Raw genomic sequence first — 27,716 nt, 5'->3', positions numbered from 1 at the left:
GGTAAACACGAACCTCATTAATGTACCGGGGGGCTCCACCTCCGCTGCCGTGGGTCTCACCTCCCAGAGCCGCAGGCGCTGAAGCGTGAGGCCCCAGGGCAGCATGGAGAAGACAGAGCTGGGGCTGAAATGGCTGCCCGGCAGTGGCCCTTGCCGGCTAGTCTCCTTTCATGGACAGGGGACTGAGGCATGGGGAGGAGACGGCACCCCCTGCATTCCATCCCTGCCGCAGGCCCTTGCCCTCCCTTAGATGCAGATGGTGTTTTCCAAAACATCAGTCAAAACACATGGCGTGATAGTATCTGAGTCCTTATGGGAGCAACTGGAAAGAAACACAACCACCTTGAAATCACAACCGCTGTGAAAACTCTAGGACTCTCTCTCCCCTTGTTCATCACTGAGTCCCTTCACTTACTGCACACACCTTTCCTGAAAGCAGCTCCATTCTAGGCCCCAAGCTGGGGCTGGGGACCCCAAGATGAGTCAGACCTGGCCTTTATCCAGGATGAAGTCACAGTCTGGTGGGGAGACAGGTGTGGACCCAGGCAATGGCAATGACAGAACGCTGTGCTCGGTACTGGGACCCAGGGAAGCTCAGGGGCTCTGGAAGCCTCGAGGAGGGTCCCCCTCGCATAGCCTGGGGTCAGGAGGGTAGAGGAGTTCCCTAGAAGGAGAAGTGAAATTATTTTAGTTTTTTAAAGATTTTGTTTATGTGACAGAGAGCAGAAGCAGGGGGAGTGGCAGGCAGAAGGAGAGGGAGAAGCAGGCTCCCAGCTGAGCAGGGAGCCTGATGCAGGACTCAATCCTAGGATCCCAGGATCATGACCCCAGCGGAAGGCTGAGGCTTAACCAACTGAGCCACCCATGCGCCTCAAGAACTGAATTTTAAAGATGAGTTAATCCAACAACTCAGCTATGAGAAAGCCTGTAAGATCTAAGGCATCACACCTGCAAAATAACGGTCCTTTAGAGGGTACAGTGGGGTTGAGTAAGAGAGCCTGGCCCACAGTAAGCGCTCTGTAAATATCTTTTGAATAAATCAGTGTTAAGAAGTTTGGTGTAGCTAGAGTGTGGGAGTTTTGGGGGGTGTGTGGGGGTTGGAAGAAACTGGAGAGGAGCTAGAGATTGAGACAGTCTTAAAGGTCATACTAAGGAGTTTGGGTAGGACCCTGTGGCCACGGGGGAGGTGATGGGGCAGGGAAGGGATGTGGCCAGATCTGCCTTTGAGAAAGGGCACTCAGAAGGTAGGGCTGGAAATGGGCTGGGGTAGAGTTTCCGATAAAATATAGGACACCAAGTTCAATGTCACTTTCAGATAAACGGTAAGTCTTTTCGTTGTTGTTGTTGTGTACTTGGCAACCTTAATCTGGAACAGGGGTGGAAGGAATGAGAAAGTAGACCCATGAGGAGAAGGCCCGGCAGTGGTGCAGGAGGGAGGTAATGAGGGCCTGAATGACGGTTGGGGCTGTGGGAGGAGAGGAGAGGACAGCCACGAGGGTGAAGTGTTTGTGTGTTTGTGTTAATGAAAACTCGTTCGTGAAACATAACACGCACGCAGGAAAATGCACAATTTGTAACAGCTTGATAAATTATCAAGAGTGAACATACCTGGGGTGCCTGGGTGGCTCAGTCAGTTAAGGTCATGATCCCAGGATCCTGGGATCAAACCTCCACATCGGGCTCCCTGCTCAGCGGGGGGCCTGCTTCTCCCTCCCGCTCTGTTGCTGTTCCCCTGCTTATGCTGGCTTATACTCTGTCAAGTAAATAAATAAAATCTTAAAAAAGAAAAAAAAAAAAAAAGAGTGAACACACCTGAGGAGTCACCACGTAGATCCAGAAACAGACCAGGGCCCTGTGCCTGCCTGGTCAGGACCTCCTCCTGAAGTAACCACTGTCCCATCTGCGGTCACTGCAGCCTCCTTTTGCCTGCCTGGGGCTTCTTCGTCCAGGATGTGCCCACGTGCGTCTGGCTGCTTTAGTGGAGCCTCGTGTCCATGAGGGTTAATCGGGGCTGCTTGTCACGGAGTGCCGTCTTCATGTCTGTTGCCACGTGTCATTCTGCTGTGTGACCAGAACGTGGTTCATGAGCTCTTCCCACTGTTGGTGGGCATTTAGTGGCTAGCAGGAATTCCGCTGCTGTGAATGTTCTAGTCCCTTTGTGCGGGCTCTATCCAGTAATGGGCAGGAGACCACCTTTCTGGCTTCCAAGACCCCATTCAGTGCATCTCTTCCCAATGCTGCGCCCAGTGCCGCCACACTGACGGTCTGCCACGGGCTGTGCTGGGATTATTTATACCATGGGAACTGGCAGATGCCACAAATCAGGGAGCTTGTTTCTCCCCCAATAAGGCTGGCAGGTCAGCATTTACCTGCCTGCCTCCGGGGAAGTCCCCAGAAGTGGACTGCTGGCCCCCTGGATATGGTCTGCCCTAAAGGCAATGCAGTTTTCCAAAACTCTTGTGCCAACTGGCACCCCCTGCCCCAGGAGCATGTGAGAGTTTAAGGGGGTCCACGCGTTCATTGTGGACAGGCTGTCATGAGGTGGGGCTGCCAACTCTGTGGACAGGCTCACGAAGGGCAGGGAGGGTGAGCCAGGACCCTGGAGAAAGCCCACCCTCTGTCTGGGGTCCTGCTGGGGGGCAGAGAGAACATAGGGGGAGACTGGGGTTAGGCGTCGGGGGCACTTGGATGTGCAGGGCTGGGTCTGCAGGCCCTGTGGGATGTCCAGGGGTTGCCAGATGTGTGTGTCAGCAGCCAGCCCGTGGTCCAGGGCCTGGGCGTGAGTGTGCTGCACGCCCCCACTCGCTGCTCTCCTGTAACCCTTCCTCAGCTCCCCCAGACTTCATGCCAGACCTCTGCATGTCTTCTCGCTCCTTTTCCACTTTCCTCCCTACCTCAGTGTCCCTATCCAGACTGGCGACGTCTTAGAACGGGTCGTGTCCTGCTTCCCCATCCCTCCAGTGCCCCGCTCAGGCCCTGGCATGGAAGAGATGCCTGATGGAAGTCTACTGCATAAAAGTTGATAGCACCTGCGCCCAGTCCTCCGTACAAGGCTCCCCGTGCAGGAGTCCGGGAATTGGGCCTGCGGATGGGCCGAGTGTGTGCATCTTGGGGGAAGTAGATGCATGGGGGGTGAAGGATGGGGGAGTGGGCAGGGGAGAGGCGAGAAGGAGGACACGTCCCTGAGCAGCTGGGCCGTGGGGGGGGTTGTACACAGATTACGCTGAGACCATGGCCCATTTCACCCAGGCAACTCTCTGCGAAGCCAGGAAACGGTTTGTATTTTCAGACGGAAATGAGTGGATTTTACTCATGGGGAGCAGACAGCTATGGGAAACAGTTCCAAGGGAAACAGGCCACGGGATGGGGGGGCAGCGGGTGAGGGCCAGATCCAGCAGCTCCCGCCTCTGCGAGGCGAGTGGGGGGCAGGTGTGGACCAGCAGGTTGACAAATGGGCTCCCCATGTCCCTTCCCACGCTGCTGAGAGATGCCTCTCCCGAGGGGGTTCTCTGCCCCGGAGACTCTCAGAGGTGCAGGGGGACCAAGCAGGAGGGGAAGGGCACCCAGACTCTTTGTACCACCTTGCAGACCCCACAGATCTGGGCTGGTGATGGGAGGGCAAGGCCCACTGTTGTCTTGCCTGGGAGGCCAGCACAGGGATGCCAGAGAGCCCCGGGAGTAGCTGGAGGCCTTTTGGAGGCTGGAGTGTTCCTTCGGTGGCTCCATTCGCTCATCGTCCTTGCACCAGCCAGCCCGCCCGCCGGCGTGCACCCCGCTGAGGTCCCTGAGCCGCGACGGGGTGATATGGCGATGCAGACTCGGGGCCTGACATCAAGGGGCTGCAGACCTAACGTGGAGGGGGGTGCCCCTGGTAGACAGCTAAGGAATGGTAAGGGGGTACCCTGAGTGGCAGTCAGCAGGGACTCAGGGAGCAGGTAACATCCGAGTTGGGTTTTGGTGGGAAGAGGAGAACGTCAGAGGGGAAGGTGAGGACACAACCCTCTCGGGCACTGTTCGAGGAAAGGCCTAGATCCTCAGCCCTCAGGGAACTCTGAGGAGAAGGGCAGGGCAGAAGGAGGCTGTGGGTCTATCCCTGGGCTGGCCTGGGTTCTGTCCTCCCTGGTACCCTGGTTCTCCACACGAGGCCCACTGGGAGCCACCCATGCTCTGCTCAGCCCCTGGAGGCCTTGACGGACTCTGGGAACCGTGCACAAGGACTCAGTGAGGCTCAGCTCCCCAGCCTGGAGCGGGGTCCTGAGCTTTCCAGGCCCAGCTGAGGGTGGGTGAAGAGTTGCCCAGGAGGAGAAACGCCGGGCAAGTAGGGAAGAGGCTCAGGCTAGAGCTTGAGAAGCTCCCATGAATGTGTCCCCTTGTTCCCTCCACAGTGGGACTCAGGCCGTGGCCTCTGTTTTCCCCTGCGCCTCCAGTCTTGCCCCTTCCCATCTATCGCCTGCCAGCAGCCAGGAGGGTCCTTGTCCCCCCAACCAATTCCATCTGTCCCGAAGCTCCCCAGTGCCCGACCTTGACTGTGGATCCCTTTTGGATCCAGCCCAGCCGCCTCTCCAGGCCTCTCCTTTCTTCCAGCCTTTCCACCGTGCTCTCCTCAGCGCCTATGGTAGTGTCAGCCTTTGGGGTTTTGAATGTGCTTTCCACTGGCACCCTGTGTCTATCTGAAGAATCGATGTACGCATCATTCAAAATCCAATTTAGCACACCTCCTCTGAGCAGCCTTCCTTGATTAGCCCCTTTCCCAGCAGAGTTACACACACTCTTCTGGGTGGCCCCTGGCCTCCCACAAGCTCAGCTCACTGTTTCAGAGGGTGTCCTACGCCTGTCCTCTCAGCAGCCTGGGAGAAACCTCAGGACAGCTTATGGAGTGGGAGGTCAGAAGGGGAGCTGAATCGTCCGGCAGGAAATGCCTCTGTTGAGTGAAGATTGGGTATAGGGGAGTGGGGTGTAGACTATGCTAGGTCCATGGTGGGTGCTCAACCTAGAGACTGAGCAGACAGGGATGTCTGGGTTGGGAGAGGTCAGTATGGGCTGGGTTGGGCTGGCCTAGCAAGTCTCTGGGGAGACAAAAGCTATCAGGGAGAGAAGCACACCCAGCAGGCAACAGTCTGAAGAAAGACAAAGGGCAGGACCCCATGGAGAGTCAGGGATGGGGAACAAAGAACACCAGGAAGTGACATGATGAGAGGGACTCTGGGAAGGCCCCAGAATGATGGCCGGTTCCCTCTGAGCTCACCATGGCCAGGCATGGGCCCTGCCCTGGCTCTTCTAAACCACAAAGCCCTCTGTGAGGTGGGTGCTACCATCATTCCCATTTGACAGAGGAGAAAACGGAGGCATGGGGGAGGCCTGACCACCTGCTTCGGTCAAAGCCAGTATCAGGGATTCCAACACCCAAGATCATGACTACCACATCCTTCTGTGTCTGCTCCCCTTGACAGAGGGGGAAACTGAGGTCCCAAGAGCACAGTGGCTTACCTGAGGGTGCCCAGCCTATCCGAGGAAGAGCCCGGCCTGGGGCCCAGGTCGAGCAAACCATCCCAGCCGGGCCTTCCTAGCTGCAACGCCCACCGCAGGGCCCTTCCTCTGCGCACCTGGAAGAAGTTCAGAGGGGCTGAGCTGGGAGGGGAGTGGGAGGGCCATGTGGCTTGGCACCTCTGTCAAGACAGACCCTAACCCCAGCCGGCTTCTTTGAAGGAGGCTGAGGGCAGGGGTGGGGTCTATGGAATCCTTGGAATGTTCATTGCCTCCTGAGCTCCAGGCCCAGGGATCCCAGGGGCAGGGCTGGGAACAATGGGGGTTTGGGTGTGGGGGCTTCTGGGACTGTAGGGGGCAGGGCTGGGAGGGGCAGGGCTGGGCACTGGCTATGCAAGGTCCTCAGGGTAGGGTGGCTCAGACGAAACCACAGAGCAGACAGGGAGTAGCCTCCTTTCTCCTGGAGTGGGTGCAGAGGCTGCTGGTCCTGCTATCCTGCTTGTGGGGGATGCTTAGAACACCCACACGTGCCCGGCCCCTCGGTCTCCGCAGGCCCCAGACAGCCTGTCAGCGTGTTTGGGACGCACACCCCTGGTGCAATGTTTGCTGGCATCACACAGGTCCTCCCTTCGGACACCTCCATGGCCCACTCTTCCTCCTGGGCTCTTACCTCAACTCCACAGAACCCGGGGTAGAGGCCAGTCACCTCAAGGTAGGCACCATCAGCCCCATGAGAGTGCGTTGGGTTCCCTGGCCCAGGGTCCGAGTGCCAGGTGCCCGGTGGGCCCCCACACCCTCCTGCGAACTCCGCCTCCCCCGCCCCTCCCACCTACTGAGGCCATCCATTTGCTTGGGCTGCTCTCAAGGCTGCAGAGTAAGGGACCCCAGTGATCTGGTGTTCTTGTCTCTCAGTAGTCCAGAAAGATGGAAAGGGTGTGGGTTTAGGGTCAAGTCCACATGGGTTCAAATCCCAGCTCTGCCACTTCCTGCTGGGTGACCTTGGAAAATCACTTCCCCTCTCTTGCCTCCCTTGATGGCTGCTGTGAGGACATCACTAGATGCCGCTGGTAAAGACCCCACCACAGGAGTGGTCTCTCTCCCCATCTCCGCGTCCTCCTCATGCCTCCTCTCTACCCCTTTTGCCCTCTGAGAAGTCAACAGAGTCTGGCCAGCTGAGGCAAGGAAGGAAGGCTCAGCCCAGCACAGGCTTCCAGACTCTGCCCCTGAGGGGCCATCTGCTGGGGGTCCTACTGGGGTCCCTGGTATGGTCTCTGACACCGAATGGCTGCCATCAAGAGCCCAGAGCCTGTCTTATGCTTCCTGGGAATTCTAAAGTGCTGGGAGCCACACACACCTGTGTCTCCTCATGGCTCACCCTCATGACCTCACACTACTGAGTACTGTCACATGCTTATTTGTCCCCACCCAGCCAGCCAGCCACCAGCTGGCCTGCACTGAGCTGGACACCACGGCTCCAGGCTCAGTGCCGGTGAGGGGGAGAGAGAGGAGTCACACCCAGGAGTCCCAGATCTCAGGCTGACCCCAGGTGCCCCGGGTAACGGGTGCGGACTCAGCATGATCCGAGCTGGGAAGCCCGGGGACTGTGGGACTCCCAGGAGAGGACTTGGGGGGGAGATTCAGAGGGGCTGCCTGGAGCAGAGGTGGTCAGTCTGAGTCTTAAGCGTGGAGATGAGTTCTGGGGAGCTAAGGGGAGGAGGGCTGGTTGGCAGGAGACTCCTGGGTGTTGGACCAGACAGACAGGGCAGACGCAGACACACTGAGCCCCAGGCTGGGGAGACAGTGGGCTGCTGGCAGAGAGGGAGGGCTTCCCAATACACACTGGCCAAGCTCGTCTTGGGGTATGTGGTGACGGCTCCTACTCCGGGCCCCACACAAGGGGACTCTCCTAGACTGTGGAGCCCACCCCCGAGGCTGTCCTGGGCCCCACGGGCTGAGGCTACTGAGCACCACACCTGTCCCCATGCCTGCCCTGTGGTGAGAGACCATGCGGCTCAACAAAGCCCCTATCCAGAGGGGTGGGCACCCACTCTCTGGGCCATCCTGACACTTCTAGAAAGACTCTGGAACCCTCCCTCCTCTTCCAGTCCTACTCTCCTGGGCTGCTGTCCCCCATCTCTTTGCCACCTCTCTTGGCTTGTGCTGTGCCCTCCACGCTGTGGACAGACAGCCCCTTCCTGGAGCAGATGGGTCTGAAGGAGCAAATGCGTCCTGTACTGTGGCCTCGCGTCACCAGGCCTCAACCAGGCATTCAAGGCCCTCTCAATCTGCCCCCAGCGCCCTCTCCAGCCCTGTGCTCTGGCACTTCTGTCCCCACCCCATCGCAGTCCTTGAGCCACACCAGGGATACTCGGGGCCCAAATGGACCAGGTGTCTTTGGGCTGTGAGCATTTTGCCTGCTGTTCTCTCTGCCTGGATTCTATCCCTTCAGTGCACACCGCCCTGGGGGTTTCTTCTATGCCAGGCGCCCACAAGAGACCTCTCCTTGAGGAGCTCTGTTTGTGGGGGGTGATGCCTGCAGCCTCTGGCAGGAGGGAGGCAGATGTGGGGTGGGGGGGGGGCAGGGAGCCTGTGGGATGATGTGGCACAGGTCAGCTGAGGGACACCCAGGAGAGGCCACAGTGGGGTGAGGCAGGAAAGAGACGCAGAGGCCCAAGAGAGCAGCCCCAGCTCTCTCTTAGGCCTGTTTCAGCCACGGAGCTCTCCGAACGTTAACCCCCAGCCTCGGCCAGGGTCACACATCTTGGAGAAGCAGAGTCACAGAGACATGGGTCTTCCTAGTTCAGGCAAGCCCAGCCAACCCCCCTGCAATGCTCTGGCGACTTCCCCTCACCCTAGAGGCCCATCCGAGGGGAAGGCTGGAAGCACCGTTAGCTGAGACCCGTCCTGCACCCAGGCTCCCCCTGTTAACGTTCCCATGGCGTCCCTGAGCAGGCAGGTGCAAGGGAATTGGCCTTCCCCAGGACTCCCTGCCCTTGTCCATCTGCGGTCTCTGACAGCAGGAAGGAGCAGCCAGATTAACAATTTCCCGGCTCCCCTTACTGTTCGCATGGCCCAGTAATCACTTGACAGTAATCACTTGACCGGGCCCTTGCCATCCTGTTAGGGAGCTGGGGGACCCCTTATCTGAGCAGACTACATCTAGCCCCCACCTGGGGCCCCGCACATGGGTACCCTGAGGTGACCTACCACCACTGACAACAGTAAGAAGGATACACAGGGGACCCCTCCCACCACCACCACCAACGGAGTTCACATACATCTTCTTGCTGGATACTTCCACCAACCAAAGGGCCAGCAGGCAGAAACTGAGGCTCTCAGAAGGCAAGGGGCTTGCCCAAGACCACCTTCCAGATCCCAAGTTCTGAGGCTCTCACCTGGCACCCTTTTCTCTGCCCCCAGCCCTCCATGCACCCTCTCTGGAAACAGGAGCTTCCCCAGGAGCTCAATTCGGGAACCATCTTACACTCTGACTTTTCTCACTTAAACGCAGCTGCAAAGCTGTCGTCCCAGCCCTGAATGATATCTTCACCCGGACTCCGTTGTTTAAGTGTCCCATCTGGCCCCAGCCTTCTCCCTCAGCCTTTGAACTTGACCAGGGCTGGGGTTGGGTTGCCCACTGTCTGAGGCTCCCCACAGGTGTGAAGCTTGGGGCAATTCCTTCAATTCCTTCCCCAGCCACTGCCCCCTGTTTCACCTCCCATGCACGCAGACACCTGCCGAGTGGTCTTCAGTGACAATGCATTCCCTCGGTCAGCAAATATTTGCCGCCTCTGCTTCGGCCCACCTGCAGGCCACCCAGGGTAGGAACAGAGGGGTTAGTGGCTGTGAGCCAAGGTTCCAGGCTACAGAGGATGCCCAGATCGTCTCTGCCTGGGTCACTGAGGAGCACAGGGGCCCTCTGGGCTCTGCAGATAAACTGGAGCTTGTCCAGAGGAGACAAACTAAGTTGGCTGGGTCCTCAAGTGCCTCCTGGCACATCTGGCTGGGAGGATGGGGATGCCCACCGGGAGAAGGGCCGACTGAGAGGCAAAAGTGGGAGAATGGAAGGCCATGAAAAATGACTTTCTCCCAGATGGAGCCAGCCCACCGTGGGAAGGGAGCTTCCCCGTGAAGGTGAGCTCCCTCCACGGATGGTGTGTGAGGTGATAAATGCGAATTCCTGCCCCGAGGTGTTGACTGGTCACGGTTGGTGCGTCCCAGCAGGCAGCTGTGTGGGGAGAAAGAGCCCCAGGCAGGGAGTTTGACACGCGGCCTCCAGGTCTGGCGCCGTCCTTGACTGTGGGCTCTGACCTAGGTCCCCCGGCCTGCCGAGCCTCAGTTTCCTAATTGTCATGTGGGTACACTCATGCTCACCTCTGAGAGCTGTGGGGCAGTGGGTGAGAGGGGGCCCAGCACACAGTAGGTGCTCTGGAAATGTCCGTTTCCATCTACCACATAGAGACAAGCTAGATATGGGAAGAAATTACTCCTGTTTTACAGCACCCTTCAGTTTGGTGATCTGTCCGCGAGTCCCCTCAGGAGTACCCAGCTGCTGGTACCACCTGGCTGAGGGACCAGGAAGCCACGTACTGTGGACAGACTGGGCCTCCCTGGGAAGGTTGGGAGTCAGGGGTCCTGCACCGGGGATGCCTCTAAAGACCTCTAAAGGCACTCTCCCCTTGGAGGGGAGTCCCAACCTGTCAGATGAACACAGAACATGAGGTGAATGGGTACCCCATTTCCATGCCGCTTGTCTGATTCCCCACCCACCATCTGGCCACTGCCTGCTCCAGAACCTTCTGTGGCTGCCCAGTGCCCACAACATTCTTACAGACCTGTAGGCTACAGCCTACAAGGAGACAGCCTACTGTCTCCTTGGGCTGGCCTCCCTCTCCAGCCTCACTCCCACTGCCTCTGACCGTAGCCCCACCCCTGACCCCCCATCCTTTTCTTGCTGCTCCCTTCACTTGCAATGCTCTCCCCATCCCACCTCAGCCTGTTAAACTCCATCATCTGGGCTTGAAGGAGCTGCTAGAAACAGGGTAGATGTGAGCTAACTAGGTCAGCGTCTTTGGAGTTTGGATCCGCGCGTGGCCTGTCTGTCTGGGCGTGGTACGAAACTGTAGTGCAAAGTGGCCCTGCTGTGTGGCTTTGTCCCCTGAACAGCGTAGGCTGGTCTAGGCATTGAAGAACACTTCATCAGGTTCCTCCACCACCAGATGCTTTTGAGATTTGGTGCAAAGGAAAAAGGCAACGGGTTTGGGGTATCAGCAAGAGTGTTACTGGAATGATGGACTTTGGATAAGGTGGAAGCCAAGAAGAGGGAGCTCCCAGAGGAGTCAGAGAGAGCAGTAGCACCGACTAAGCGAGGTGGGGGTATCTGTAGCAGCAGTGGGGTGTGGACCGGAGATCCTGAAGGTGGTGGTTGTGGCCAGTGATGAGGGCTGGGGGGAAGCCGCAGGCCTGGGGGCCGAGGGAAGTGGAGATGACAGTGGGAAGTGAGAGGCAAGTCCAAGCCACCACCCAGGATCCGCCTACCCCCCCCCCCAAGGCCAGGGCTGGACAGGACAGCTGGATCCTGAGAGCAGAGCTGTGGGTGTACTGTGGAGGATGAGCAGGTGGGCGGGAGATCAGCCCAGAGGGCAGTAAACGTTCTCTCTAAAGGGCGGATGGTAAAGGTGTTAGGGTTGTGGTCCATGTGGTCTCTGTGGGGCGAGAGCAGCCAACGGCAATCAGTGAAGGCATGGGCTGGGTCCCAGTAAATCTCTGTTTACCAACACAGGCCAAAAGACGGGATCCGGCTCACAGAGGGAGACAGACGACCCCGGGGTTCCAGGGTAATAGCCTTGAGCTGGAGATTGTCTGGTCTTTCTGGAAGCCTGTTTAATATAGTTGGCGGTATTTAACAAAATGTTAGCGGATCCATGAGGGACTTCACCAACTTTAATTGTGGAAAATGTAAACCCTGTATAAAAGTACATAGAACGGTATCATGAAATCCCCCATACTGATCTCCCAACTTCAACAATGATGGATACACATCTGATCACCTCTACCTCTGGCATGAAGCTCTCACTCAACCCCAGCATTCTGGCCACCGCATCCGCCTCCCCAGGGACCCTTGAGTTCATGGAGAGCAGGGACTGAGACTGGTCCATGTAGGTGCCTCTGCCCACACCAGGTCCTTGGTCATTTTAGGTGGCCTCAAGGTCACTTAGAGGAGGGACCCTCTGGTTAGGACCCACTCTGGTTAGAACTCTTGCATGTGTCATCTCCCTGTTGAGGGGAGGACCGTTATTCCCATTTTACAGATGAGGAACTGGGGGACAGAAAGGTCGACTGTCTTACCCAATGTCATGCAGGTAGAAGAGGTGGGTTGGGAACCCACGTTTTTTTGGCCCCAAACCACACTACGGCCCTCGTCCACCCAGTCCCGGAGAGGAGGACTTTTCCAGATTTGTTTTTGGAAGGGTAGATTTGGGTGCCACTTGGGGTGCCCCAATCCTGATCCTTTTCTCATTGTCTGAAGGACCTAGCCTCAGGGATGTGGGCAGGGGACTCAGTACCCACCCACTCACATGAACCCCCTCTGCCTCTGCCTCTCTCCCAGTGACCTCAAAGAGACCATCCTTCCTCCCTTGCCTCTGGCAAGGATCACCTGTCCTCAGCTCCAGGGCCTGTGGTTCACCTGTATAATCGGATGCCAGTGCTTACCCTAGCTGGGCTCGAGGAGGGCACAGGACACAGTATGGTTAGATCCTCAGGGACTTGGACACTTCCTAGGCTGCCCCACTCACTTTGCAGGTGAAAGACTAAGACCCAGCAAGGGGAAGGGCTGTTGGAAATGGTTCTAGGGCAACCCTCCTCCCACAAACACTGCTTCTCTGTTGAAAGGAGACCTAGCCCTTGATCCCAGGATCGGGCCTGACACCCTGCTTTGTCAGGATTAGTGGTTCATTGTCAGAGCAACCTTATGAGGTAGACATTGATATCATCTATCAAGATATTGCATATCGGCTGGGACCCAGAAAGGCGAACTGGCTTGCCCAAGGTCACACAGAGGTAGCTGTGATTTGAACCCATTCGTGCGGGTCTATAGCCATGCTAAGCTCTTCTGAACTTGCTCCTGGAACCGACTCAGAGTTTGCCTGCTGGCCTTTCACTGGGGCTGGGGAATGTTGCGGTTAGCCTGACAGCCCCCTGGTCCCTCTGGTCCACTTTCCCCCACCCCCTGCCTGGCTCGCCACCCATCCACCTGTTCCAGCAAAGTAGGCTTTGATGGGCTATTTGCTCTCACACTCCAGCAAGAGAGGGAAGCAGGAGGGCCTGGGTGGTGCTGCTTGTCTCCTCTGGCTCTGCAGAGAGCCCCCTGACCTACCCAAGGTAAGAGTCCCGGGCCCCGGCCTGCCTAGCCCCAGGTGGGCCTCCCAGTTCATCCTGCTCGCAAAGCCAACAGACCGTGGCATCTGCAGACCGTGACCTCCTCCCAGCAGACGGCAGCTCCGTCATCATCGCCCGCTCCAACGCCTCAGTGCGCTTGGTGGGGCCCAGCCTCCTGCCTCCCTGAGCCCACCCGTGTGAGTCAGATAGGGACCAGGGGTGGTGAAGGAAGCCTGGGACAAAGGAACAGGCTGGTGGTCCTGGCTCAGCTGGGTTGTGGTGTGGCTGTGTGACCTTGGGCAAGTGACTTGAGCTCTCTGAGCCCCCCTTGCCTCATCTCTTCTTTTGCAGGTTCAGTGAACCAAGGTGTGGAAATAGGCTTTGCACGGGGTAAACCGCTGTGTGGATGGGAGGGGCTCCCATTATGCTTGCGCTCTCTCCCATGACCCATTTCTCCCGCCCTTTCCCAGTGACCCCTGTGGTCACGTCACATTGACGAGGAATGCTCCCGTGAGCTTCAAGGACCATTGCCCTGGCTCGAGGGCCAGTCTGCACACACTCCCATGCAGAGAACCCAGACTGTCCAGGCAGGCAGGGGCCTTGCGGATCCCTCATCCAGCCCCCGCTTACTCAGCAGAGGCAGAGAGACATGGATGGGGAGCTCCCGGCGCAGATGGGGGAAAAGCAGCAGGCGTGTGCTGCAGGGAGAGAGGTTGGAGTCAGGCAGTAGGGTAGGTACAGCAAGTCAGAGAGACCTCAGGTCAAATTTTGGCCTGGAGACAGGGGACATAGGAGGGCTATACAGCTCTGCTGGTCGGCCCCGTGCCACTCTAGGGTCCACCCTCTCCATTACAGTTGTTCTGTGATTTGTATATGAAGGCAAATTTCTGCTCCGAGGAAGGGGTGCCTTTTGTCTATGTACAAAGATGCCAACTCCCTGCTTTTTGTCATCTCTTTTACTGCACTTCTTGCACCTGCCTGGGACTACTAGAAGGCAAGGGCTGGGTCTGATCACCAAGATAGGACTTGCCACAGAGAAGACGTTTCCAAGCATTTGCTGAGTGCCTGAGTAACTCCCTGGGTGTGCCCTGCAGCTGAGAACCCTGTGAGGGCCTGAACCAAAAAGAGGTCCCTCAAGCCCAGGCAGATTGACAGATAGGAGAACATCAGAAATGCCCAGGTAGGAGAGTACAGTGGGTTGGGAAAGGAGTTCCCCTCTCCTGCCCAAAGCCCACAGTGTGGGTGACATACAATCTACCTTTCCTGAGGCACTCCTGCCAGGGCTGTGTACAGGTGTTCAGGTTGTGCACTGCACAAAGGGCCACCTGAGGGGCTGGGAGCTGCAGTCCAAACTGGAGTAAGGCTGCACTGCCAGGGGAAAGGAGCAGATTGTTTTATTTGTACTGAGACACCACATGGGGCAGCAGCAACCCTGACCCTAGCCTTTGTCCAGACCTAGACCTTTCTCCAGAGCCTCCCAGGCCTCCCCAAACTTCACTTGAGTCTGGCTTCAGGCCATTGAAAGAGGGCTGCAGACTTGAGATATGGATAGAGTTACTATGATGCCAACAAGTGACATAACAATATGGCAAGGGTAGTAACTGGGGGCGCTCTGCCCAGACTGATCCAGTTCAAAGCCTAGCTTACCCACTGATAAGATGTGTGAGCTTGACAAAATCACTTAACTTCCTTTAGCCTCAGCTTATTTATTTATTTTTTTCTATCAGCATACTAAAAAAAGCAGAAGTGCAATTGACAGAGTTAAGTACACCAATCTGGAGTGTACATCTCAATTGCTTTTTCCACATGTATACATCTGTGTAGCCACCACCTGAATTAAGATATCCATTTTCATCCCCCTCGAAAATTCCCCGGATGAGTCTCAGTTTCTTCATCTGCAAAATAGGAGAAACAAGAGCCTCACAGAGGGTGGTGGAGATGAGATAGAGGAAGCTCGTTGGGGATTTATTCTGTATATTTATTTATTTATTTATTTTTCTGAGAGAGGGAGAGAGAGAGAGAGCAGGAGCACAAGTTGGGGAGGGGCAGAGGGGGAGAGAGAGAAAGAGAGAGAGAATCTTAAGCAGGCTCCATGAGTAGTACAGAGCCCAACACGGGGCTTGACCCCACAACCGGGATATTAAGACCCGAGCCAAAGCCAAGAGTCAGACCCTCACCTGACTCTGCTGCTCAGACACCTCCTTGAGCGTTTTCATGGTGCCCGGCATTCTGTGTGCACTCCACCCATGGAGGGCTATTATAATTTCCTTCTCACAGTCTGACACTTAGCTATTTCTGCCTCATCAATAGACCCATACCTTACCTCTGGGGAAACTGAGGCTTGATGAGGCAGGAGCCCTAGCTTTGCTGTGTGACCTTAGGAAAGTTACATCCCTTCTCTGGGCCAAAGAAGGAGTCAAATTAGATGCTCCCCTGGGTCTCATTTGACCTCTTGGAGTCTGTTGTTAAATTCTGCAGTCTGAGGTTGGGGGCCCCTGACTGCTTCTACTCAGTCAGGGGGTCTAAGCCTCTGTGACTTGTGTGTGTTGGGGGTTGGGGAGACAGCTGGCTTTTGGCTATCAGTCAACTGGGCCTGTCCTTGGGGATGGACCAGCTGAGCCCTAGTTCAGCATGAAGTCGCTGCTTAGCCCCAGATTGCGTGCAAGACACTTTTAGGGATCTGTTTACCTCCCCTGCGGTCCCCGACCCAGTTCACATTTGTCAGAGAGAAACTGGAGGAGCCAGACTTGCCCTTCCTCACCTCAGCCAATTCCGGGACATTCCTGGATCGGACAAGAGTAGAAGTGACAAGAGAGAAGAATAAATCCTGAAAGACAAAACTGCATTTTTCCTCCATCTGATACAAAGTCCCCACTTGGTCTTGCTGGGGGAGTTTGGAGCTGGGGACGCAGAGGGGAGCAGAAATCTAGATGTGGATAAAAGGAATTTGTTCCCCGGGAGTGGGAGATCTCAGTCTCACCCCCACTATCCAGGCAAACTTGTTCTCCATTTATTCCTCACTGGCTGGCCCAGAGGACATTCTAACTACCCCTCCTCGGGAGTCTTTATGTCAGGACCACACAGGGAGCAGATCCAGGAAGGGGCGGGTGGCCTCAGCAGGACGTGACCCCCCGGCACTGCAGGGCTGAAGCAGAGGTGGGATGTCCCCGGGCAAGGAAGTGAAATGAGGACCCCAGTGTGACTCGAGGCCAGATGGACAAGTGTTTGAATTTTGGCCCCCTCTTCTACTAGCTGGTTGACTCTGGAAAGCAAGCTGTGCCTGGAGCCTCAGTGTTCTCCATCGGGCCATAACGATGATCATACCATCTCCCAGGATGGCTAGGGGACCCCAAGTGACCATGTCTGTCAAGTGCCCAACCAGAGGCATAAAATTAAGATCAAAGGGAATATTGTGATAGTGGGATTTTTTGTCTCGCTCTCTGAATTCGTTTTTGTGGCTGCTGTCACGAATTACCACAGATTCATGGCTGGAAACGACACAAATTTATCTTACGGTTCTGAAGGCCAGACGTCCAAAATGGGTCTCAGAGAGTTAACAGGAAGGTGTCAGCAGGGCTGCGTTCCTTTCTGGGGGTACTGGGGAAGACCCATTCTCTTGCCTTTTCCAGCTTCCAGAGGCTGCCCCCTTCCTGCACCCATGGCCTCTTTTCCCTCCAGCGGTGGCCCACTGAGTCCGCCTGGCAGCCTACCACTCACACTCTTCTCTGGCCCCCATCTTCCGTGTCCAAGGACCCTTGTGATGACCGTGGGCTCATCCAGGTCATCCATGGTAACTCCCTTTAAGGTTGGCTGATTAACAACCCCCATTCCATCCACAGTCTTAATTTCCCTTCGCCATTTAATGTGACCTATTTATGGCTTCCAAGGGTGGGGAACAGCTTCATGGGGGACATCATTCTCCCTGTTGCTCCACCCTCGTCCAACGTTCCTGCCTTGGGAAAGGGAAACGTTGCCACTCCTGTTCGGTGGGAACCCATCAGCACTGCCGACTGGTGGACTGGCGGCCCCAGTGCTGTTTTCCTTTCTTTCCTCTTTCAGATGGGTGTTGACCTTGCAGTTTCTCCCAAGTGCAGGGTTATTGGGGGAGGGGGGGAACCACGTGGCACAGGGCCTCCAGGACACATCAGACTCTGAATGAGAAGAATATAAGTTACCTAATATACATGAGTCTTCCCTTCATCTCCCAGCCGGGGAGAGGGATGAGAGGGGAAGGTCTTACCTTGCATTTGAAGAAGGGCATTTGTGAATGTCACTGGGGGTGGACAGACCTTATTTTTGCCACCAGTGTCATTTCCCCTTTTATTCCAGTGACAGCACTCTGCCTTTGCTTTGGGGCGATCGTCCCTCTCATGCACTCTCCCACACCCCACTTCATGTATTTCCGAGAGCGTGGTCCCGACCCCCCATCCCAGAACTGGCCGTGAGACACAAGCCCAAACCATCAGAGCGTCCATATTCCAGACCATGGTGGCACTCTCAGCCTCAGAACCTTGAGGGCGAAATACTGGAATAAGTTGCTGGCGCTACTGTTTCTTTCTCTTTTGGGGACCCGAGTCAGGAATATACCCCCTAGTTCTCTTTCCACCTCCTGGAGCCTGAGAAGAAGCAACGTGGAAACCAGGAGAATCCAGAAGTGGGGCAAACAGGTCCTGGAGACAGAATTAGAGTCCCTGAATGAAGCCATGCCTGAAATTCTCATCCCTTTGGACTTCTTTTTAGATCCATGAATAATTTTTTTTTTTTTTTGGAAGCCAATTTTGGTCACTTATATGGCAATGGACTGTGGTTATAACTGATCTACTTACAAATGCTCTATCATTGACAAAGAACTCTGATATCCTTGACTCTGGGGAAAGCAATCGCTGAGCTGAAGTAAGGAGTACCAGCCCTAAATCATGGATAAGAAAATTTAGCCCGAGAGAGTGGATTTGATTTGCTGATTGCTGTGCGTTAGTTACACGCCAGGCTCAGGTTTCCTAAGATGAAACTTACACTTTTTCTCCCCTCTGGTGTCACTGCTCCAGAGAGTGAGGGATCAGAAGCAGTTCTGGGATGAAGTACAGTTTGCACTGAGCCTTGACAACTAGGGTTCCTAGAGAAGAAAGCAGGAAGGACATCATCAGGAAAGAAACAGGTGGGCTGAAACCATAAGGTGGCGGTATGTGTGACAGAGAGGGATGGACACACAGGTCAGGGCAGGTTAGCCCGGCCTGGTGCCCCCCGCCCCAGGGAGATGTAAAGGACTGAGATGTCCCAAGGGGCAAAGCTAAGCCCAGAGGGCAAAGCACCACTGGTGGGAACTGAGGCCCCTGATGTCTGAGGAGATGGACTTTGGAAGAGGCAGTAGGGTCTGTCCTGGGTCCCACGGATCACACACTGTGGGGTGATGCCACTTTGCTCGGTTTCCCGAGGGGACCCCTCTGTTTCAGATTGGGGCAAGGGGTCTGCTGTCACCTTAGCTTGAGCAGACACCCCGTGAGTGCTAGCTGTTAGTATGATTATCCTCAACAACATCGTTGTCGTCATCATGGTAGGCCCACTCCTTCCCATTCTTTCTCCCGGGGCAGCTGATGGACCAGCGGCCTGATTCCTCTCCCTGGTGTCTCTTGGGCCCAGAGCGCCTGTTGCCTGCAACTTGGAGCTTGGAGTCTGATTCCTAGCCTATAAAAGAACATCTTCAGTCCTTTGACTCAGGGATGTTGTAAGTTACCACAACTGCGACGCATCACGTGTGTGTCCTTTCGCATTCATCTCCCCTGTTCTGTTCACTTCTCATAGGATGGGCACACATCTGTCTTGGTCGGCGTCCTGCTTAGTGCCTGGTGTATGCATGAGGCTCCCTAAATATCTGCTGAGAGAAAGATCGAATGAGGGACCCCTGAGACCCCAAGGACCCACTCTGAGCTCTCAGAGTGAACAGACAGTGGCACCAGGACCACGGGCAAAGGCCCCAGCCTCTGAGGTCCTGGGAGGCCACTACTGGCCACTCATGAAGGGATGGTGGAGTGAGGGGACCTTTTCCTGGCAGCTCTACGAGACAGGTGGGATTTATCCTCATTTTAGAGTTGAAGAAACTGCAGCTTACAGAGGCTTGCTCAAGATCAGCTTTTCAGTGAGTGGTGGGCTGGGACTTGATCCAAGACCTGCGACCAGGGCCTATCTCTCGAAGCCCATCTAGTGCTATTTTCAGTGCCCACAAATCGGCCTGTTTATTTTCATCTGAATGTTCTATTTATTTCACCAGTGATTTCTGTTTGCAATAGAGCTTTTTTTTTTTCTTTTTAAAGTAGGCTCCCTGCTCAGCATGGGGCCCACACTCAACTACCCTGAGATCAAGACCTGAGCTGAGATCAAGCGCCGGATGCCCGACCGACGAAGCCACCCAGGCGCCCGGGCTAGAGAGCTTTTTGTTCTCAAAATGCTATTGGGCAAAACTAGAAAAAGGGGCAAGCATTCTTGGAGTGTTTTCCACAGCCAGTCATGGTGGGGTACGATATCGGGATGCCAGCTCCTGCTGTTGTTCCCAAAGACCCTAATGGACGTCATTACACAAGCCAAGCTGCTAACCTGTAAGCAAATGTGTCAACTTACCAACAATCAAGAAATTCCCTGATCCATGTTGGATATTAGCCAGGGGCTGGAGATCAGCCAGCTGAGCGAGTTGCACAACACTCTCCCTGGAGGGGGATTGTTGGATGGGAGGGATTTTCCAGCTCGTGACTTGGATGAACCTGGAGTTATTTCCCCATTGAGCAGCCCCAGCCTGAGAGGCTCCAGCAGCTTCGGCTGAGGGTGGCTGGGACAGACCAGCCTGTCCACGCCTAGCCTGATGGTGTAGCCCTCAGAAGTCTCAGTAGGATTTAGCCTACCCAGCAGCCCAGGAGAGCCCCCTGGAAACACAGGAGCTACCCTGGGTAGGGGGCTGGTTTCCAGGGAGATAGGGTACCCGCTGACTGGCCGGTGGAGGGCAAGAACCTGAGGAAAGGCCAAAACCGCAAAGGAGGAGACCCCGGCCCTTGGAGCTGAAGGGTCCAGGGTGGGGGAAGAGGACGCTGTGTGGGAAGAGGGCAGGAAGGGGGATTTGGCACAGGCCTGTGCTGCCTGGTCTCAATTTACTTGTGAGGAGGCTCCTAATAGCTGGGTAAGAGCTGTGCACGCTTTCCTGAGAGCCTGCTAAGTGTTTATGGAATGATTTGTGAGGAGAAGTTTCTTTGGAAGCAGCTTGGGGAAGGTATGTTATTAAGAGAGAGAGAGAGCTCTCTCTCCAAGTTCCCGTTGGCCCGCTTCCCCCAAGGCCCCTGGGGTCTGGGCAGCCCATGGTCACAGCAGCTGTTTGCTATTTTGTAGGCCGTGGGGCCGGGAGTGTATTGGGGCTGGGGGAAGTTAGGGAAGTAGGGCAATTTCCTCCTCCCTGAGGTGGCGTCATGCAGCAGAGGACGACCAGAGCCAGAGTTAGGAGCTTGCCTCTGAGGGAGGTGCCCTGGCCTGGGAAAGCGTGGGGGCTATTGCAGGGGCCGAGAAGGAGCGAGGTCGGCAGGGCCAGAGGCAGCTGAGAGGCTGTAGATGATGGGGACGGAAGCGTAGCCTTTGGCCATCGAATAAGAAGGAAGCTACTGGGGAGGGATATGGACAAGCCAAAAGGACAGGGTGGAGCCAATGACCCAGCGATGAGTTTGTTCTCTCCAGGGAGGCGCCCTGGGCTCAGGGACTGTCTGGCTTATCTTGACATCACCAGCATCATCAAACATCAGGGCTGGCCCAGAGCAGGGGCTCGGTGTGATGAGTGGTGGGCCCTCACCCAGCCAACCATTCCACCACCAGACAATATGGCCCCGTGCTGCCGTTGGGCCAGCCCTAGAAGTTAAGTCCCCATGCCTCCTGGTGTGGGAAGCTCAGGACCACCTACTAATCAGCCCCTCGGTGGAAATCTGCCCACCCTGGTCTCCACAGAACAGCCACTTTACCTCAGGAACCAGCAGCCAACCACACAGGTCTACTAGGCAGCCCTGGTGACCAGCCATTTCGGATTCTCTGGGGCCGCTGCCAGGGCCTGTAGGCCCGTTATGATCTTTATCCCAATTTATTTGCACACCAGCCATGGAGGATTGGACTTTTTACTTGCCATGATTTTATGGCTAAGAAAAGGTGATGTCCAGGGATCATGGTCACGCTGCTAAGATCACACAGGGAGGGATCAAACTTCTGTTCAAGCCAAAAGCTGGGGTAAGCAATACTGGTGTAAAGTGTTCCCCTATGTTGTCTTACCCTGCACGCCACAATTGTCACTGTGATGTCTCTGTTCGGTTGTCTCCATGCTTACTCGGGAGCTCCCTTAGGATGGGAGGCAGGTGGGCTTTATCCTGGGTCCTTAGCTCCCAGTACTGGGCCTGACATGGAGGAGATGGCCGGCTGACTGGGTAAACTCTAGCTCAGAATCTGGAAGGCAGGATACCAAGGAAGCGCATGAGCAAGTTAGCAAAGCTCCTGGCATGGTCGGGTCTCGGGGAATGGCCAGTCCAGGGTGCAGGGGTATATATTTGGGGCACTGGGTCTCAACGGGTGCCAAGTACCAAGCCCAGGGGCTGTACTGGAAATCGGAGGGAGTGATTTCTGGATGTCACAATGATTGAGGGTGTCCACCAGCAACTCCCAAGTGGGGACATCTAAAAATCATTTAGAACATTTGAGTGAACGAAAAGCCTAGGCCTTAAACCTAACTCCATTTTCTGTATGAGCACAAAGGATTTTTTTTTTTCCCAAAGATTTTATTTATTTATTTGTCAGAGAGAGAGAAAGAGCACAAGCAGGCAGAGTGGCAAGCAGAGGCAGAGAGAGAAGCAGGCTCCCCCGCTGAGCAAGGAGTCTGAGGCAGGACTCAATCCCAGGATCCTAGGATCATGACCTAAGCCGAAGGCAGTGGCTTAACTGACTGAGCCATCCAGGCATCCCACAAACGATTTTTTTGCACGATTCTGATATACCCCAGATTTTCTGGGAATGTGACTACTTTGTAAATTGAAGGAAGATTATCCTTTTTTTAGAATGTGTTGGAGGCCGATTCACTGTTTCAGAAAAATGACGTCACCATCAAATGGCAACCCTTCTCACGACTCTGGAGTGACCTACAACTCGGCCAGCCTCCATCTAGGCCCTTCTAGTGTGGCTTCTTAGGGGAGCTGGCCCTGAGCAGGAAAATAATGAAATACGTATTTTTGTTATAAATTACTTTCCATTCATTTCATTTCAGTTTTACTCAGTGGTGTGCGGGAGCCAAGTCACACGACAGCATAGCGCGTGTATTTCTCCCCAGCTCGGAGTTCAGCGTCATCACGTCAGCAGTTTTGAAATTAGCCGTGGTGGAAGTATTTACAGCATGCAACTTGGCAAAGGGTATAAATCAAAGATTTTTTTTTTTCCTTCAGAAATTTGAGTGTTAAACTTTACAAGCCCACCACGGGTGACATTAGCTTTCTTCGTTGTGTCTGGAGGCAGACTACATTATCTAGGAAGACCATTTCAGCCTAATAAAGGAGGCATTGGACCCCATCGATGGAAAACCACAGAGGGAGGGAAAAGAGCCACAGATGCTTATAGGTAAGGACATCCTGCCCAGGGCAGGTAAGGAGGGCCCTCCTGCAGAAGGAGATTGAGTCCCTGGGAGGAGGCCTGGGTGGGGGTATCAAGCAACCACAGGAGGGGCTGCCCACCTCCATCCCCCGGAGACCAGAGCCAGACCAAAGGCAGCCATGGCTCCCTCCCTAGGCTGACCTGTGCTGTTCTCTATTTTGACACATAAAGCTGGTCAGAAAAGGAGAAGCCAGATGGCCTTGATAGCGGCCTGCCCTTGACTTGGCCTCTTGGGAGTTTTGACCCTCCATCAAGCTGCCCCCTAGGGTCAGCCCTAACCTTCCCCGCCCTGTTGCACTCCAGCCCACTTCCCAGGACTCAGCATCTGCCTAATATGAGCACCACCCAGCTTTTTGAGCCCCTGCTGTATGCCAAACACTGTGCTACGTGTTTCCTGTTATCCCGCTCCCTCCACCTCCCATGGGAAGCCCTCTTATTTTTCAGATAAGGAGACAAGCTCAGATTGAGGGTATGACTTGCCCAGGATCACCCAGCCCGCAAGTGGTGAAGCCAGAACCCAGGCTGTCTGACTCCGCACTGGACTCTTAGCCCCACACTTGAGCTTTCAAAGGGAAGATGGTATCTGTTCAACTCCTCCCTTGATGAGGTCCAATGTGTAGGTCAGAGCTGGAAGGGACCAGAGAAATGACCTAATTCTACGAGCCTCAGGAGTTCATAAATCCACCCCGCCCCCAACATACAGCAGCTTCACTATCAGAAAACCTGCTCCCACCGTGAGAGAGGCAGGGGCCTCTTTTTTCTAAGAAGGGATGTTTCTGTTGGTGTTTATCGTGTAGGTAGGGTCAGGCTGAATAATGGTGATTTCAGCGGTGTCACGGAGAGCCAATATTATTGCTATGGCTTTAAAACACAAACAACAAAAAAAGAATCTATTAGTCACCAAGGAGTGTAATAAGCCCGTTGAGTAATCAGCCTGCCGGCCATGGTACCTGTAAACCGCATGGATGATAAATGAAATACCACTGCCAAATTCCTGGACACTTGCGGGTGGGCGTGAGGCCTGTGGGCTGAGAGGTCACAGGCCTTGTCCTGGAAACTCTGTTTCCTGCCAGTGGACTGAGGACCCCTGCACAAGTTCATTTCCCATTACATAGATGAGGAAACCGAAGCCCAGAAAGGCAAAATGGTTTACCCAAGGTCACCCATCAAGTTCAGGACAGAGTCAGGGCTAGAGGCCAGCTCTTGCTGGCTGTCCACAATCTGGGAGGACAGCAAGTGCTTTTGAGCTGTGGCTGTGGTCACATGGTGTGTTCTCCGTCCCTCTCCGATCTGCCTACCTCCTCCCTCTGACATCCTTGGCTGACCTCAGACCCTCTCCTCCCTCCCCCCTTGGCAGATAAGGCTGCCAAAGTTTCCAGAGGGACCTGGGGACAGGGTGTGGTTTCCGGAATGTCCAGCCTTGGGGACGGGCTGGAGAGAGAGCAGGATTTGGGACTGCTTTCCCCTTCCCCAGGCCTGTCCACTTGCAGCTGCGTGGGCGGATCCAGACGTTCGGGCACTTGCCAGATGGACAGAGAGACCAAGGTTTCCCCAAAATCCAATCAGAAAGGGCCTCCTTGGAAGGAAGAGAGACAGGGAAGGATTTGGCCAAAGTTTTGGCTTCTGAGCATGCTTGATATTAGCCACTAGTGTTCGCCAGCCATTTCCCTTGCCCGGCCTCGTAGTTTTCCTCCTCTGAGAAGTAGGCAGAGGGATGCTCATCCAGTCCGCAAAACTCAGATGAGTGCCCAGTCATCAAAGTTAATAATTCAGGGCTTACCATGTTTCAGGCACTGAGCTAGTCACAGTCCGCGCGTTCTTGTATCTCCATCTCACGGATAGGTTTTTGTTTTTTGCTTTTTTAATTTATTTGACAGAAAGAGAGATCACATATAGGCAGAGAGGCAGTCAGAGAGAGAGAAGGGGAAGCAGGCTCCCTGCTGAGCAGGAGAAACCACAGGCTATGGGCAGGCTCCATCCCAGGACCCTGAGATCATGACCTGAGCTGAAGGCAGAGGCTGTAACTGTAACCCACTGAGCCACCTAGGCACCCCCCCTCACGGATAGGTTTTTTTAATTTCATGTTTCTATGACAAGGTGACGAGGGCTGGGGGAGTTTTAACAACTTGTCCAAGATCCATACCCAGGGGCCAGTGGGAAGCGTCTGTGCCACATTCTGAAGGTACTTTGAGCAGGAGGACGGTGTCAGCTGGAGTAGGACTCTTCGGTCAGCCTTGGAGAGATTGAGGCAACAACCTGCAGAGGATGGCGGCACTCTGTGAAAACCACGTCCCGTGGCCCAGCCGCTCTGAGCCTGAGAGGAGGGTGTCTAACAACCTCCATCATGATGTCACTGATAGGCTGCTGGTCACCTGGCAGCTGGGGGATCCATCGGCAGAGCTGGAGAGGCACAGGGCCGTCCCAGGGCCTATCCCCTGGCCTGCTCCCTGAGGAGCAAGTGTGGATCCTGGGAGGGGAGCCGAGTGCTAAGAATGACAACAGTGACAAGGCCAGCCACCAGGAAATGCGTCAGGGCTTCCCAGACAGTTGCTGATTTGATCTCCTGGGAAGTCCTGGGAAGCGGGGATTATTAGCCTCATTTACATATAAAGAGACTGAGGTCCAGAGCAGGGAAGTGGCTAGTTCAGAGTCACCCAGGATCTTGATTTGGACCAGGGTCTGTCTGCCCATAGCCTGTGGTTTCTCCGTGACCCCGGCACCGGTCTGTGTTTGTTGAAGCACACTGTGTGAGTCACCACACCTCCCTAGGCCTCGGTTTCCATGACATGAGAAAATCCATTCCTGCCCTTGTTAAAAAGTGTTGGAAGATTTCAATGAGGTCATAGATGTAGATGATGTGCTTTCAAGTTCAGCCAGTGATTGACACCTTGCTCTTACGTGATTTTAGGAGGATTGGTGACTCCATAGCCTAAAAGTATCACCTCCGGCCTGCCCCCTGTCTCAAAATTCACCCTTAGAGATACTCTCCAGGGTCTGATTTGTCCCAGTAAGTCCCCCGGCAGAGTGGTATGTTTGGGGCACAATCACCCACCAGGCAGTAGAGGCTTACACTATGACTGGGTCAAGTTCAATGGCTTCCATGAAAGCAAATGGTCTGGGAAGATGAGCCATTCCTCTAGATCTGGGTGAAGTCCTTTCTAAGCTCAATCCCTTCCTCTTAGAGACAGATGTACCCCTTCCCACGGAGGGCAGAAGCGGTCTGGGGAGGAGGTCTGGAAGTCAGAGAGGTGGGAGGCCTCACTGATCATAATCTAGCCAGACAAAAGGCATCGGGAAAATGGACAGCCCCACCCGGTGGCCCGAAGTGGCTCAGAGGTAGTAGGGACCGTGCTGAGATTAGAAGCTGGTGTGGGTCCTGCCAGAATGGACAGGCAGAGTGAGGTCAGATGCAGGATATGGGGAGCAGGACATCTCACTCATTACCTTCAGGACTTTAATTTACAGACGTGACTGAGCGTCTGAGACGATGCCATCTTCAGCAGTGAGCTTCCAGGCCAGGGCGATGTCATCTGGGACGTGGGACTGAGGGATACTTTCCAGGTGGGTCCCCATGGAGCTGATGGCTGGCAAACACCTTCCATGTTTGCTTGCAATGATGACTTCTTTGGAAGGCTCGGGTCTCCAGATTATAAATCCATAAGACCACAGTCACCAAAATGGTGGTGTGTGGTTACACTTGACGGGTTTTTTAAATTTCTGTGGAAGTTCAGGTTCTGAGGGGTCCCATGGCAGGTGAGCAGTTGCCTGGCCTGTTGGACAATCTGTGGTTAATGTGTCCCATGGGAGGGTGTACCCAAGGTTTGGCCTCCGGCCCTTGTGGGATAGGAGGAAGTTCAAAAATTTATAAAGAGGGGTGTGTGGGTGGTTCAGTTGGTTAAGCATATGCCTTCAGTGTGGGTCATGATCCTGGGGTCCTGAGATCAAGTCCCACATCAGGACTCCCTGCTCAGTGGGAAGACTGCTTCCTCCTCTCCCTCTGCAGCTACCCCGACTTGTGCTCTTTCTCTTACTCGTGCGCACGCACACACACACACACACATACTCTCCATCTCTTTTTCTCAAATAAATAAATAAAATCTTAAAAAAAAAACCATCAAAATTTATAAAGTTAGGTTAAGGCATAGGGCAAGATGGAGACTCATTTAGGGGTCTATTTGCTAGACTGGAATTTTAAAAGGAGTTGTTTGAGGAGAACAATTATGTTCCTCAGGGAAGCTGGCTCTCTGGGATCTGTTGGGAACATGAAAGTTTGACTGAATGCCTCTTCCAGGAGGCCAGAATTGTGTATTTTGAGAAGTAAAAAATGGTGTCTTGGTGACTACCAGCAATGTCTGTGCCTCTGAAGGGAGTGAGGAATGTCCTGACAAGGTCTGATACTGTGGCCTTAGTACCTGCGGATGTGTGATCTTCATTTATATTGTGGGCATCTGTGAGGCAGGAGATTTCAGAGTTCTTCATCTTGTAAAGGACAGTTTTTAGGGAATGGCTGAAAAGGGAATATGGGACCCTTCATTGGCCAGAGCACCCAGGGCAGGACAACTGATTGCTTCAAGTTTTGCCAAGTGTCCTATCCTTTCTCAAGGAGAGTCAAGCTAAGGGATGGAAATCAGCAACATTCCATTTATTTCTGTCATGTCAGATGCTAGCTAGCCATGCCATTCTCCCGTGCTCTCTATTCAGTTCACCCCTAGGGGCTTCCTGGGTAGCCAAGGGGGCTTGGGGAAGGGTAGCCTCCTACAGCAGCATGACATCTGGCAAGGGACTGAGGACAGGGGAAGCCCCCTCCTCCTGCTGGTGGAATATGCCAGGGGGACCAGGTGTGGCTCCATCCTATCATGAGGAGGTTTTGGTAGCATTGCCAAGGTTTTGGGGTACTGTTCCCATGACCCAAACCATAACGGGCACCTGGGTGGGGAAAGTCAGGCTCAGGGTCTGTGAGAATCTCTATTTCCAGGAGAGACTAGTAGGTAGCTGGGCTGGACGTAGGAAGGGACCTGGCAACGTGGGTGGGACCAAGAAGGGCAGCCAGGACCCAGAGGGTGGGGCCCACAGTGGGGGAGGTGCAAAGGGCCAGGGTGCAGGGCTAAGCGGTGGAAGCTACTGCCTGACCCTCGGTTTGCTCCAGGAATGGATTTCTGTCCAGTCCCCTGGGAAGGCCAGGGCAGACCAGCTTCTGGGAAGGG

General features: G+C 54.8%; 1 long non-coding RNA gene across 3 annotated transcripts in view; it reads left to right on the top strand.

Annotated features, from left to right (window-relative positions):
* The window catches only part of LOC132011982 (uncharacterized), a 78,954-nt gene that overhangs the window by 43,838 nt on the left and 7,400 nt on the right, over positions 1-27,716 (top strand). Inside the window, exons 3-6 of one of the 3 annotated variants that reach the window (XR_009402474.1) lie at positions 19,173-19,454; positions 22,133-22,275; positions 22,378-22,479; positions 25,978-26,073. This is a non-coding gene — a long non-coding RNA (uncharacterized LOC132011982). Of the gene's footprint in view, positions 1-19,172; positions 19,455-22,132; positions 22,276-22,373; positions 22,480-25,962; positions 26,074-27,716 lie in introns of all 3 variants that reach the window. The other 2 variants (XR_009402473.1, XR_009402475.1) reach the window with 2 other exon arrangements.

Source organism: Mustela nigripes, chromosome 1 (assembly GCF_022355385.1).
Source record: "Mustela nigripes isolate SB6536 chromosome 1, MUSNIG.SB6536, whole genome shotgun sequence".
Taxonomy (NCBI): Eukaryota; Metazoa; Chordata; class Mammalia; order Carnivora; family Mustelidae; genus Mustela; species Mustela nigripes.
Note: the sequence above shows the minus strand (reverse complement) of the source record. Positions and strands in the feature narration are given on the sequence as shown.